The following is a 14,814-nucleotide window of genomic DNA, read 5'->3' as shown; positions in this document are numbered from 1 at the left end:
AATCTTGGAGGCTGAAAGAATGAATACAGGGGTAAGGGCTGCCCTGAAAGTAAAACTTCGGAGGGATGTTACTAACCTGAAACCAGGCGGTGAAGGCACGTAAAGCTGCTGCCTCTTGTATTACACCTTTCCTCACTCTTGGTTTCACAGACAGATCCTAAGAAGTGAAAAGTCAAAGTCCTCTTTAGAAAGTTTAAAATATAATCAGTTTTTTCTGGCTGGCAGCACCAAAGGAGGAAAGGCAGTTTCATTAATTAAGATCTGAACTTCTCCTTCAACTTCAGTTTTTCATGATGTTACTAGATATTTAAAAATATGGTACTCATTCATTGCAGGGTGCAGCACCCGCAGGGCAATGAGTAATGGTTTTACTCTTGCTTCGGTACTGGCAGCAGCATGTTGGACTGGAAAATGAACCTCTATTTCCTATCTATTTTTATAATCAGTTTATCTATCATCTGCTTAATTCTTATCCCCATATGCACGATAGAAACAAAACATTTAAGTCTCCGTACTATGCTGAAATACATTCACAATGCTGCCATTGACTCAGACAGCTAACTGGTGACACTGACTTGTAACTGAGGACAGCATTTGGCCAAACAGGACGTCTGTAGTCTATATGAAAAATTCATGAGCTACATCTTTTCACTTCTTTTATAAATAGGAGACAAAATGAGAGAGTCATCACTTAGCCAGGGAATGATTCAAAATCTAAACCTAGGATATCATTTTAAGAAAAGTAACTGGTAATAGAGACAAAGCATATTTTCTCCTCATAACAGAAAAAGGACAGGATTAAGTTATTTTATTTCATGCCATTTTTTTGCTTTCATTAATTTAAAAAGTATAAAATACCAACCAAACATAGCAGGAAGGTATCAGACACAAAATAGAAATCTGCACTATTACATGTCCAGGTATATTTTGCTGCAACCCTGAAGTCATACATGTTATTGAGTTCTGGTTTTTTTGCAAGCTTTCCTGTTCCTCTAAACACAAACATTATTTTTGGTATTTTGTAACTAGCTCTATATTATGAGGTGATACTAGCTGTGGGGGTGACAGCTGGCAGGAACTTTTGAATCGAAGGGTCTCTTTCTAACTGATACACATGAAGCTCTGTATTAGCTCTCACAAGATGCACTGTTTACTAAAGATGATTACCCATGAGTAAATAATGAGTCATGATATCCTTAAAAAAGCAAACACACAGAGTTAAAGAATAATTTCTAACATGGGTAAACAGACAGAACTGAAAATTGAATCACTTACGTACATTTTTCCTAATAAAGTGTCAAAATTAGAAAAGCTATAGAAAATAGCCATAATTAGATAAAAATGTTAAAAGATCTCAGAAAGACTGTGTCTCCCTTCATATGACTATAAAGCACCATTTACAGACACATAAACAGGTAAATGCAGTCTTAAATATATGCAAGAACAAATGGAAAAAGGATTTTTATTTGGATGACACAACACAAACACACCATGGCAATTTTGTCATTCTCAATGGGTTCCTACGCTATCCTTATAAACAATGCAGACCATTGAAACGCTACATATCAGCAACCGGGCAGGAAAGCAGTACTGCAGATCTAACACTGTAATTATAACATGCGGGTAAACTGCTCATTTTTACTGTCTGTTATCAGAGAACTTCCTAGCACTTTGAGAATTTACTGTTCGGGAACTCATCTCCAGACAACCACTGACGGTGTTGAAATGCTCTCCCCTTCATTATTGCTATTTCCATATGCATCTTATTTCTAATGCTACTTTACACATTTCTAAGTTCATCATTAGGCTCCAAAAGTTCCTCTGGGGAGTATGACAGCAGAATGAAGATTATGAAAAATATGCTTATATCATGTCCCTTCAAAACGCCATTCGTCTGTAAGGACTTTGCCTACAACAGTTTGCTCCTAGCCTTTCTGCACAGCCTCCCAGACACCTGCAAAGCTCATCAGTGGTTTTAAAAGAAAAAATAAATGGAAGCTAGTGAACCTTGTGACATCTCAGCAGCTGAGAGTGGTGGCTCTGCAGTGACAGCAAGAGTTAAAGATCATAAGCATAGTCATAAACATAACTGCGCCTTTTCATATAACCTTCTGAAATGTTTTCTTGTAAGCACTAAGGCAGAACAACCTGGACTCTAAAAAAAAATAAATAAAATATTTTAAGGACAATCAAATTTAAGGACAGTAAGGAATTACGTGAAAATAGGAAAAACCACGCACCTAGCCTGCATTCTTTGTGAACACCACTGCATTAGAAAAAGATCCAGATTGAAAGTTGAAATGGATGTTGTCCAAATGTTAGGACTAATGCTCTTTACTTGACATGCTACATTCTGAAATTAAGGAAGCCAGGATGTATTTGAAATTTCATGAGGATGAAATAGTCGCGTTAGATTTCTTTGGGAAGTTGGGAGGAGCACTGAAGTTTTACCACACCACCTCTGTTCAAGGCTGGGTATGGCCACCACGTTTTGGGGAGTGCTGCCCAGCTGGGATATCCAAGCAACTAGGGGAACATACACCAAACCTCGTAGTTCTGACATGGAGACAGGAGTGCTTTTCCCCCTCTCTTCCCTGCGTACTTCTCCTTAGCATATTGGTCTTGAAATGTAATCTCTTGTGCTTTGACCAACCTGCAACCTCCATATAGTTATTCACAGTTCAGTTTTTTGAGATTATGTGATTTTAAATCGCAAGTTTCTAAAAAGTTGTCATAACATTTTAAATAGCATTTTTTAGAGAAGAACCAGACAACTAGTGAGATGGCCAATCACAGAATGGATCACACAACCTGTCCTACAAGTTTCTTAAATTACACACACTTACACTTCTGAATCAGGGTCACATGTGCATGTAACCTGCAAGTCTACGAGGTACTCCTCACTTTTTGGCTGAGAGATGATTGGCAAGATCACTGAGAAGGCACCGAGTAGCTTTAGCTGCCACTGATCATAACAGAAAAGATGGCACTTCTTCCCCAACAATCCTCAAAACTTAAACCACCACCATAAAGAAAAGGAAAAAGGAAGAAAAGATGAGTGCAATCGGAGCACTTCAACTAGAATAAAGACCCCTTTAGGGCACTTTAACTGCCAGTCTGAAGCTTACAGGGAAAATGAAATAAAATCTAAAATGTCACATGGCACTTGCAAGATTATATATGCCTACATTATGCAAATACAACAGAATCCTATCTTTGCTGTATTTTGCTTTATATTATGGCAAATATTTAACGAAGAAAAAATATTACACTAAAAATAGGAAATACTTCAACATGAGTATTTTCCTTTTTTCTTTTCATGATGTAAATGGTCCACATTCTCCATGTTGTTATACTACAGTTAAATTAGGTCAAGGGCATTATTTAGTGTTCAAAACCAGAACATGTCACAACTATCAAAAATGATCATACAAGAGGGGACTTCAGTTGCTGCCTATCCCTCATTCTACCAGAGTTGTACCATTCCATATTATGCAGCTGCTGGTGCTTTACACAACTTAAGATTCCTATCGTTCACTTCCAAGGTGATTAACACCATCACACACAGACCAACGTCTTAGATCCATCCCTTCTAATAAGTAGATCCCTTCGTTAAAATAAAAAAACACTTTCACTTTTTACAGTTACCCTTTACAACTACTTTCAGACAGTTTAGACACAAGTTGCCAATATACGTGTGCCTTGCAGTCTTTGCTAATGTCATTTTCCTTTCACTGCCTCTATTATTTTTCCAACTCCTCACCGAACTCTCTTCTGTTTAATCTCTTCTGGTTAGAAAAAAATAAAAAAATAACAAAGGGTACACAAAAGGGAACACAATGTTCTAGGACTGGGCTTATGTGAGCCATAGGAAAACGGTACAAAGATGAGAAGAGCTGGGATTGCCATAGCGTGACGTCATGACCTCTGTTTACAGCCATAAATTATATCAGCAAAGCAACAGTGTTCTGCATGACCCTCTATTGCTTAATTTTTTCTCTCTTTTTTTATTATTACTGTGTCTGTCTCTGCTTTACTGATTCTAGTTACTCCCTCCAATTTGATAACGGTCTCACCAAACATGTCTCTCTCCTGCACGTCCAAGCAGAAGACCCAATTTTACTGTCAACACAGCCAGATCAAAGCAGCTAACCTGTTATGGAAACATCAAGGCCAACACCCTAATAATGTCCCAATTTCTTACGTTAACCAAAGCGATAAAATTATTCTTAATTAACAACAGGTAATTCAGCAGAAACATAACTTCAAGATAAACGCTGACAGAAAATTAAATGTATTGACTTAAAAGTATGATGCATTTGCTACCAGAAATTCAGCTACTGAACTACAAAATGTTCAAAAGATACAAAAATATGTGCTATGCTGCATATCCAGAGATAACAAAAGAGTATAGTATCTTAATTCCGGAGGTTTTATTATTTTTGTTGAATTACATAATGTTGATTAGAAGACATTAGCTTGGATTAGAAAGGGAAGAGCATTAATTGCTTTTAATATTAATACCACTGGCTAACTGACATACAAAGGTATAAGGAGTCTAATACTGAGTTTTCACAAACTTTCACCAAGTTTTTCATAAAGACACCAGTAAAAAAGAAATACAACAAACTTCACCAATGAGATTCCACATTACATCAGAAAAAAAAAGCAAGTGATATAGCAAAAGTCTGAAGAAAAACAAAAACGAGCATAGTATAAATTCAATCCCTAAATCAAGATATTAGGCTTGACATATACAGATGCAGATGGCTGGGTATACTGATTCCAAATTTAGTACTGGAGATAAAGTTATTTCTATCTTACAAACACTCTGTAAGCAGACCATTTTGCTCACAAAACTGTTGAACTTTGGAAAATATTAAGCTTGTATCACCTACCTTTATTCCTGCCTTTCTCATTTCTCACGCTGTAATAACCCCTGAATTCAATCTCAGCTGTACTTACACTAAGTTTCTTTTTGGAGCCTGATTTCAAACATTGCAGGAAATTCTGTATTTACTAAAAATACAAAATGTTGACTGAATTTCAAAATTCATTGTTGGGATTGTAACTTTTTTTTCCTGACGTATCACTTCTGGGCACTACTTAATGTCATAATCTGCCTCTGATATTCACTGAGACTTTTTCGCATGGAAATGACACAGTAATTCCACCCCTTTGATATTATTAAAAAGGTAGCTCGTTCACTACTAGGAACATTATTGAAGAAAACACATCCTCAGTAAATTAACAGTAAAGCATCACAAAGACCACTGGCATCTGTTGGCTATAGCCTAGTAGCTCAGATTTGCCGTTCTGATATTGTATATAAAAGGAGTAACACCAGACGTTTTTTCTGACTCAATTAAAAATCACCCATCCAAAAATACGAAAAGCATGCAACAAACATGAATCCCCAAAGATTATCCTCAATACAGATAAGCTCAGCAAAAGTAAGCATTTAGACTGTAACTTCTGATCTGCCCATCTGCTTTCCCCACTTAGCCTTGCTCTACAGATGGGAAAACAGGTGAGGTCTTGAATTACTCATATGTCGCTCTGTAGTTTTGCCCACACCCTTCTTCCTGTTACACCATCACCCAAGTGTTGTGAAATCTGGATCTCCTAACAGAGATTGCAGCTCTTAACCTTCACACAGCAAAAGGTAAAGCTTAGTCCTATCCTACCCCATGCTTTGCAACATCTGCCGGGCTGAATCTCTCAAATTCTTCCCACCTAGTGCTCTTTCTGGGTTTAAATACTTGTTCTCTTAAAGATGAAAAAATGACATTGAGGTTTTCACATTCCTAATTTGCAAATTGTTTCAAGCTCTTTTAGATTAGATTACTTTCAAAAGCAAACATAGGAATACTATACTACTCTCATTTCCCAAACACAGACTGGCTCACGACTGTGCAGGGCACACAATGCATTTGCTTCTTTCAGCTGCCTGCGTTCACAAATGGCTTTCACTGACTTCAGGACCTCTTTGCAAAAGTATGGGATGTTCCAGTCATCCAAAGCTATTTAAAGGAGCAAGACCTAAAGAAATATTGACATGATTAGGCATGATGTATAAGGAAACCCTTAGCGACAAAACATTACAAGAACCATCCAGACTTCAGATTTGATCTGGTCGATCTGGACTTCTGAGTGGTAGAGGTCTGCCTTTAATTAATCAATTAATTCATTCAGCTGCAGGCTTATGATCATCAAAATGGACTATGGCTATATCTACACAAGCATGTTTTGAAGAGACTGAGCTCAAGTTATAACTTGGCTTTGAGTTGAACTTCACAAAGCGGAGTCCAAACTTTTTTGTCTTTGTCACTGTTTAACCCTAGCCGGCAACTAAGCACCACACAGCCCCTTGCTCACCTCCCTCACAGGGGAGAGAATCAGAAGGGTAAAAGTGAGAACACTCATGGGTTGAGATAAAGACAGTTTAATAGGTAAGGCAAAAGCCGTGCACACAAGCAAGGCAGAACAAGGAATTCATTCAGCACTGCCCACGGGCAGGCAGGTGTTCAGCCATCTCCAGGAAAGCAGGGCTCCATCACGCCTAACGGTGACTTGGGAAGACAAAGGCCATCAGTCCCAATGTCCCCCGATTCCTTCTTCTTCCCCCAGCTTTCTATGCTGAGCATGACGCCGTATGGTCCGGAATACCCCTGTGGTCAGTTGGGGTCAGCTGTCCCGGCTGTGTCCCCTCCCAACTCCTTGTGCCCCCCCCAGCCCCCTCGCTGGTGGGGTGGGGTGAGGAGCAGAAAAGGCCTTGGCTCTGTGTGAGCCCTGCTCAGCAGCAACGAAAACATCCCTGTGTTATCAACACTGTTTTCAGCACAGATCCAAAACATAGCCCCATACTAGCTACTGTGAAGAAAATTAACTCTATCCCAGCCAAAACCAGCACAGTCCTACTGCACGTTATGCTTGCCCACACAGTGAGCAATATCCTGTCAGCAATCCACTTCCCCTGTGCCTTCTATCTCCAAGGTAAATTGCTGACAAGCCTTCCTGCTAGTCCTCATAAGTTGAGGAAATAAACTATGTAAAAAATATGGAGAAATAGAAAGCTTTTAGAAAAAAGGCAGCCTGCAGTGTTGTTGCAAAACACGGGTTAAACTGATGTGACCTTACATTACAGGCATGAAATTTCAGCTGCCATTTGTGGATGAGCTCAAGCTACGAGCAAAGGTAAGGAGATGTCCCGTACGTGTCTTGGCTGCCAGCCAGCTGTCCACACTGGCCTCCACAGGGCTGCCCCATGAGTAGGTGTTGTAGTAATGGGAGAGGGAAGATTGTCTGCTCAAGTTCAGGTTTTGTGGCTGCAATCCCACCATTTTCTTGCTTTCAGAACTTGGGTTTCTTGCTGGAGAGACACATAACCCTAGAAAGAGACCTCTAGAAAAGCTCTGGGAGCCAAACTGGGAAGCAAAGGTCAAGGGAGAAAGGAGGGCAAGGGTTCATAGAGTAGTTTGCTTATGTAAATTTGGCTTTTTACACTTAACATTCCTATGAGCAAAGCATGATCAGAAAATGACTCCTAATAGCAGCCAAGTCCTGGCTACTTTTTATGCCCATATGACTCTTTCTACTGGATCAAAGGCAATGATCCTGAGCATTGGCCCCTTATGTGCAAAGGTGAGAGCAAAAATTCTGGTTCTAAGTTTTAAGTAAGCTCACAATTTCAACATGTGCATGGAAAATGCACCTAGGGCACTTCCTGAAGTTACAGAGCAGCTTAATTTGTTTGTGTAGACAGAAGTAGTAAGATTTGCTCTCTGTTATTTTGGTATGAATTCATAATATTTTTACTGACTCCCCTGAAGTTCTTGTGGGCAAGCCTGGCAGATCAGCTTATTTTTAAAGTATGCTCTACACTTCCCATTAAATGAATCTATCTTAAATTATTTTTTCCTTCACTCATCTCTCACCAAGTGAACTGCAATTCCCCATATCAGACTTCCCATCTCAAGATGAACTTTTCCAGAAAGTTTCAGTCACGGAATAGCTGGGACTGGAAGGCACCTCTGGAGACTGTCTAGTCCACCCCCCTGCTTAAGCAGGGTCACCTGGAGCAGGCTGCCCTGGACCATGTCCACCTGGGTTTTTAATATCTCCAAGGATGGAGATGCCACAATCTCTCTGGGCAATCTGTGCTGGTGTTCAACCAGTCAAAATGGTCTTGCTATTTCTGCAGAAGTAGCCAAAGGAAATGTTCTTTTTTTTTTTTTTCCTACATGCTAAAATTTTAGACTCTTTTTCTTTCAACGATTTGAGTTCTCCTACTCCTTGGAACAGAACCTGTAATTTGGCAAGCAAGGCACTTATGACAAGAATTAATCCTGCTATCCCTCTGAAAACCTAGTCAGAAAGGGAAAATGGGTGAGAGGGGCTTGCCTAAGTTTATTTGTGCTCCACAAAATTTTTTTATGGTATTTGGAAGAAAAAAAACTTGTTTCATTCAGATTGTTGAATTTACCAGCTATCAGCTATTTCAGAAGATCTGAAGTCACCTGAAAACAGAAGGAAGCACACTATATATACTTATGTTTCTCCATATACATAGCTCCATGCCAGGTAACAAAGACTGTAAAGAAGCCAGCGCAGAGCCCGAAGGCCAGAGGTATGGTCCTGGCTGCAGAAACAAGTGCGGCCAGGTCTGTCATCTCCCCCAGGACAGCCCAGTGAGACTACAGAAGTTCAGCCCCTTGCCAGCCAGCTGGCCAAGGTGCCAGCCCCAAGCCCCTCGGGCTGCCGTCCAGCAAACCCAGATAGACTGGGATAAAGGAGGAGAAGCCAAAGGAGAACAGCTGCCTGGCACATGAACCCTTGGTCTGGGGCACTTTGGGGAAAGCCTCGTAGTCCCTCCTCCTCTAGTCATCAGACCAGAACCGTGACCTGGACAGGCTGGCAAGGCTCCATCCACTCCGCATCCTCTGGCTTGGAGCTACGAAAGCCCCTCACCAACAGATGCCAACAAGAGCACTCTCAAAGCCTGGCTGCTGGGTGCTAACCCCTTCTGCCTCTCATGAAGAAGGCAACGTCAGGGCTTGATGTACTATTAGACAGATGGGGAAAACACTCCACAACCACAGCTGACAGGCTCGATCACAACCAGGTTTGACCATAAACAGTGAACACTGACAGCACTCAGAGCTGTGCCGCAAATGGAGGCCTGAAGGCAAACACCTGTAGGTCCATGTAAGAAACAGGCAGTCTGCCCTAAAGAGAAAGTAAGGCAGCAGACAGAAGGAGACGGACGCAGCACAGGAAGGGAAGCACCTTACCCTAGCTGTCCCTCTCCCAGGTATCCTACGCCAAAGCAAGCTGTCTTACCCACATCGCTGCAGGTAGTACAGGGAGACCAGGAGGGCTAGCTCAGGGAACAGCTCGATAGAGAGGGTATGACCAGAGCTCTCCCTCACTCGGGAATCAGGGAATCCAGCACTTCCCTGCCCCAGGCCACACCATCCCCAACAACGCCCAACTTCCTAGCAGAGAAAGCGCTTCTACCTTCGCAAAACTGAAGTGTGTTTTGACAGAAGGCCTCTTGAAGAGATCACAGTAGAAGATCCTTCCGTCTCGCAAAACACGCTCCCACCATCCACCGACCGGAAAGGCATGGCCAGAATGGCTCCAAGCACATTCCCTGCATCCCACCAGGAGAGCGACAGTGGGTGAGATTCATCTTCCCTTGGTAGAGGATGAAGCAAAAGGGCTTCCCAGGAGGCCTGACTATCATACCAGTCTCTGGGTTCTCCCAGAGTTCAATGGAAACGAAGACAGCTACCATCAAGATGGCATCCTGTGCAGCAACCTACTTGGCAAGAAAGAAGGCTTCATACATTTCAGAGGCTACCACCATTTTCACCAATGTCTCATAGTAGGTGCCAGTGATCACATACAGACACAGCAGAACTGCCAAGTGAGGGGGGGAAAGGGAGGGAGATGCCAACAGGCAGTGGGACTGGGGACAAAAAAACCACCACCAACACCAAAGAACCCCACAACAACAACAACAAAGAACCCAACACTCAGTAATGCAGAAAGACGAGAAGACAAAAGTATAAGGTCTGGTCAACACAATGGCAAGCAGGACTCTTGTCACTGACTCATCCCTTTCGGTGGCAAGAAAAGCCTGTCAGAGGGAACCAGGCAGCAGATGACTCCCAAGGACAATGCAACCCACTGCCAACAGCAGGAGCGTGGCACCTGCCTTCAACATCTGCCAGATTCAGCAACCAGGGCAACTGACAGGGCATCCCATGGGGAAATGAAGCTGGGGATGCCATCTCCATGCATAGGACTCTTCAAGGAAAGAAAATGTCTCTAGCATCCCTGTCCAATTGCTGGCAAAGGAGAAAAGTGTGAAGTATCTGAGGCAGGAGGCTTCAGGGTGAAAAAAAAAAAAAAAAAGGCAGCTGAACAGTTTACAACAGTTGAATGCTAAGTTGGATAATCAGGTTGGATCCCTTCATGATGCAGAGCTAAGTGATTTTCAACTCAAAATTCACAATAACCAGTGACAAATTACTGTTACATGTGTACGACTTACAGGCAAGAACCACGTGCTCCCCATATTCTACATAACCAACTGCATTCCCTATGATGTGATGTTCGGAGGTTTCATAGATTCAAATAAAATTAAGAAAACTGTAGTTTTCAAACACAACTATTACTACATAATGCTAAGCACCCTGAAAAGTGAAGCAGTACCAGCCATGGACTCTAAACCTTAGTTTATCTACATATACCCAAAGACACCTGAATTAAGGCTGCATAACCAACCCCAATTCCGGTATTTCTTTTCCTTAGTGCTTGGCATTATAACCTTAATAATCAGCAACTTATGCAGTTGAACAGTTGATCCAAGTCCTCTGGCCCAGCTAAGCTGTTTTATTCTGGTCACACAGAGCACTTCAGTAAATCAAATCACTCCAGTAAGTCACATCAGTGAAACAGGCACAACATAAAATACATGCAGTTCAACACTGCATATGAAGTACCCTGTGCTCCAGATAGAATTTTCTCTGTATTTGTAGAAATAAAACTATACTTTAATATTTAATGGAAGTAATTATTTTGCTTTAAAAATGAAAATTTTCACACATATTTTATAGGCTAATACTCTTCTAATGCGTATGTGCATGGGCATGTATATTCTGGATTTACATGGACACAACTCTGCACAGAATCCTTCCCTGCTTATCTAACTGGATAATGTGTTTCACCTTATCTTTTTTAGGAGAATAAATGCAATATGGAAAGTAAGACCCTAACTTAAAAAAAGGCTCAAGATAAACTCTTTCATCTCCTGCAGCGATGAACAAAGTTATTCTAAGCCTATACAGAAACGCTACAGCTCCTAATTACACTTGAAGCACCTTGCACACAAACACACCCTATTTTTTAAAAAGATGTTTGAAATATTAAAAAAAAAAGAGCCAGGAATAAGTTAATAAACCATGGAAATAAAATTATTTTAATGTAAAGCTAGAAAACAGATGGTATGATGTCACATGAAGGCAATCCTACCTGTCAAGAGTTGCAAGGAGGTAGGCAAATGGACCAGGAACGACAAGATCGTGCTAAGGGCAGAGGAAAAAAAACAATGCTAAAGAAGAAATATCTTCAATTTATTAGTGCTCATTCTTTCTACAGGTAGGAAACAAAGAAGCAGAAGCAGCAGCACTCCATACCTGCTGAAGTACAGCTTGGCTGGAGCACATGCCGGCATAGCTGAGTCGAGATAAATAACGCAAAGTCATGGGTGGGAGGTGCGGAGTAAGAGTATACTAAAGGAGGCCAAGGTGCAAGACCAAGGCAGTGGAAGAAAGACGTGAAGGTCTGCAAATCCATGAAGCATGAGAAAGCAAAAGGCCCAGAGTTCAAGAACATTGTACAGATGTAGATAACGAGAGCAAACATGACACATGACTCAAGGAAGCCGACTTGCTATGGTGATGAAAACAGCTGTTCTTACCCACAGAAGTATATTTTTGTCGTGAATATTTTAAAAATGCTTCATCCATATGTGTGTCACTAAGATATCAGTTACTGAGCAATTGTCCAATGATCCAACTACTTATGTAGTTGACAAGTACTTCTAATTTTCTTCGAAGAGGTCCTTTATTTTCCTACACCACAGCTGTTCCAAAGCACATCCTACAGTCAAGCAACATTGTTGCTGTACCTGTGGCTTACAGTTCATGCCTACCAACTCCCATGAAGTGATCCAGAAGACATTCAAACATCAGTGTTAGAATAGGCAAAAATATTTAGCAGGTAAGCAGAATTAATGATCTTCTATCCAAGATAAAAAACTATGCATTGTGTATGCATATATATAAGCAATCTGGTTCTACATGTACCAACTTCACTCCTTCCTCATCCAGCAAAGGAAAGACTTACATTTTTACTTTAAATTCACTTGAAGAGACATTGATCTTCTTGCCCTGTTTTCTACTTTACTATTAGGCAGTTTGACAATCAGTCCTTTTATTACTTCCAATGGAAAACAGAACCCTAATTTATTGGTTTAGGTTCACCAGAGGACACAGAACAGTTCTGTAATCTAGAATGATCACACTGCTTTCATGCGTATAATCTAATTATAACATAAGAGTATCTGCTGGTTTAGCTCATCAGTACAAATAATTACAATTCTATGTATTTAAGACACTTGAGGATATACAGTAATTTTTCCTAAACTGCGGTTTATTCCTTTATTCTTTGGCTAATTTACTGGTTTAAGTTTCACAGGACCTTTGATTTCTAACAAGCTACAATAGGTCAGAGTAACATGTGAGTTTTTATGACCAAAGCATTCAGAATTGAACATACGATTTATTTTTTGTATTTCAAAAAAGCATTTTATTTGCTTGCAATCTTATCTTCCCTAGTTGCAGGCTGTTACATGCACTTTGGCAGTGTGACCATAAGCTGAAAAGGTTAACAACAGAACCAACTTTTTCAACCAATCTTTTTACCTGCGGTGTCCCCCTACCATAACCATGTTGTAAAGTAGTTGTGATGAGTAATGGAAACAATCTCATTCACATGTTGTGAATTAAATGAGAGAAACAACTTATGCAAGATTCAATTACTTTATTCAAAATGTCCTCTTGGACCACATACAACTGATGCAATAACAGAGAATTGAAGAAATACAATTCTTTAATCTTTACAGAGAAATTACATTTATTTATAGTCTGCCCTTGATTTTCCATAACAAAGGTTCTCATAACATATGCGTTGCTTGTTTAGCTATCCCTGTAAGATATGTGAAATCCTAGCTCATCCCTGAGAAGACAGAGTATTTCTCCACTGCACAATGACAAGTTTAAAAAGTGTCAGAAGCAGTACCGCCACACTACTGGCCACATGAATTATTCTACTAACTTCTTTGATGGGATAAATTAACCCAAGCAGAGCCCCGAACTAACATACCTATACTGCATTTTCCACTACAGACTTACCTCAACCACTCAGAAGCTTTACTTCAGTTAAGCAGATAGAAGGAGAAGAGTACCTTCGTGACAGTGGAATTCTGCTGTCCTAAACCTGAAGAGCTACTGAACGGCATGTATTTATTTATTTGAATAGGGCCACGCAGGAGAGAGCCACTTCAGAAATTTGGAAAGGAGGGAACAAAGACGAACTGTGGAAATATTAAGTAAATCCTTCCTGATCAGCCCTCTGACCCTGTCTGACAGAAAATTCACAAATTTAGGTCCTGACCATACTCTGTAGAAACCCAAGGCATGGATGTGCTGCCTCGTTCCTCGTGGGTAGCTGGACAGTGCCCCTCCGGTATCTCCTCCCTTCTTCCAGATGCTCATGTGTTTTGGAAATCCAGCATGCAAAAGGACAAGACAGAGGAAATAGGCAGCTCTGCATTGCTACCCTGCATCCTGCAGTACAGCTCTGCCTTCTGCCATGACAGCTATCTCCTATTAAAGAGCAAATTAGTTTGCCTGGAAGAATTAGCACTTCCCACATCCCAGAAGGAAATCCAAGACATGAGGGCTGACAGAAATTGTGCTACCTTCCTTCTCATGCCTTCCCTCATCTCAAGCTATTTACCTGAGCTTCTTTCATACGCATGCCTCTTTTGCCGCCTTCAATTTTTAGTAATAAGCAAACCCCAAATCAGTAAACCAGAATATGATGGAGGAGAGATAATGAGCTCCAGAATTTCCTTTTCCAAGGAGCCAAAATTCCTGGTCTCACCCTTCCGGTAGCAAATGAGAATCTTGCTGGAGGATGTCCTGCCTCAAATCAGGTGGGTTTTTTGAGGTTTCATCTCTTGATTCCCTTCCAAATAGAATCAAATTTCAAGACAGGCTACACTAGACAATAAACTCTGACAAACTTCCATGATTTAAGTTTAGTAATCCTTCTCCTCCCTACTTTTTTCTTGGCTGGGTTTTTACATACATAGCCAAGAGGAAAAATCCTGCTCATCATCAACAACAGGGAAGCCAGAAGAGGATATATGCCTACCACAGGCATGTGTAATTCTGCAAGCTTCTTTATGGAGCACCAGTATCTGTTATCACTAACAACTTTCTCCCCTTCACCTTTAAAAAAAAAAAAAAAAAAAAAAAGCAGCAAACAACCACATGCTGAACAAAGGAATTACAATACGCGCATCTGAGAAAGCATGTCTAAGGACTTCAGATGTCCCACTACCGTAAACTCTTTGAAAAATACCTGAAGAAACCCATCTGCAGGGTAAACAGCCTTCAGCAAAAGCAGATTCACTTTTTCCAACATCCCCCATTTTGGGGGGGAATTGGGAAAAAG

The 14,814-nt window shown here is 40.8% G+C and overlaps 1 protein-coding gene across 4 annotated transcripts in view; it reads right to left on the bottom strand.

The window, feature by feature from the left end:
* The window catches only part of THRB (thyroid hormone receptor beta), a 176,662-nt gene that overhangs the window by 145,542 nt on the left and 16,306 nt on the right, over window positions 1-14,814 (bottom strand). The window lies entirely within an intron of this gene.

Source organism: Accipiter gentilis, chromosome 4 (genome assembly GCF_929443795.1).
Source record: "Accipiter gentilis chromosome 4, bAccGen1.1, whole genome shotgun sequence".
Taxonomy (NCBI): Eukaryota; Metazoa; Chordata; class Aves; order Accipitriformes; family Accipitridae; genus Astur; species Astur gentilis.
This window is presented reverse-complemented; position numbering and strand designations above follow the sequence as displayed.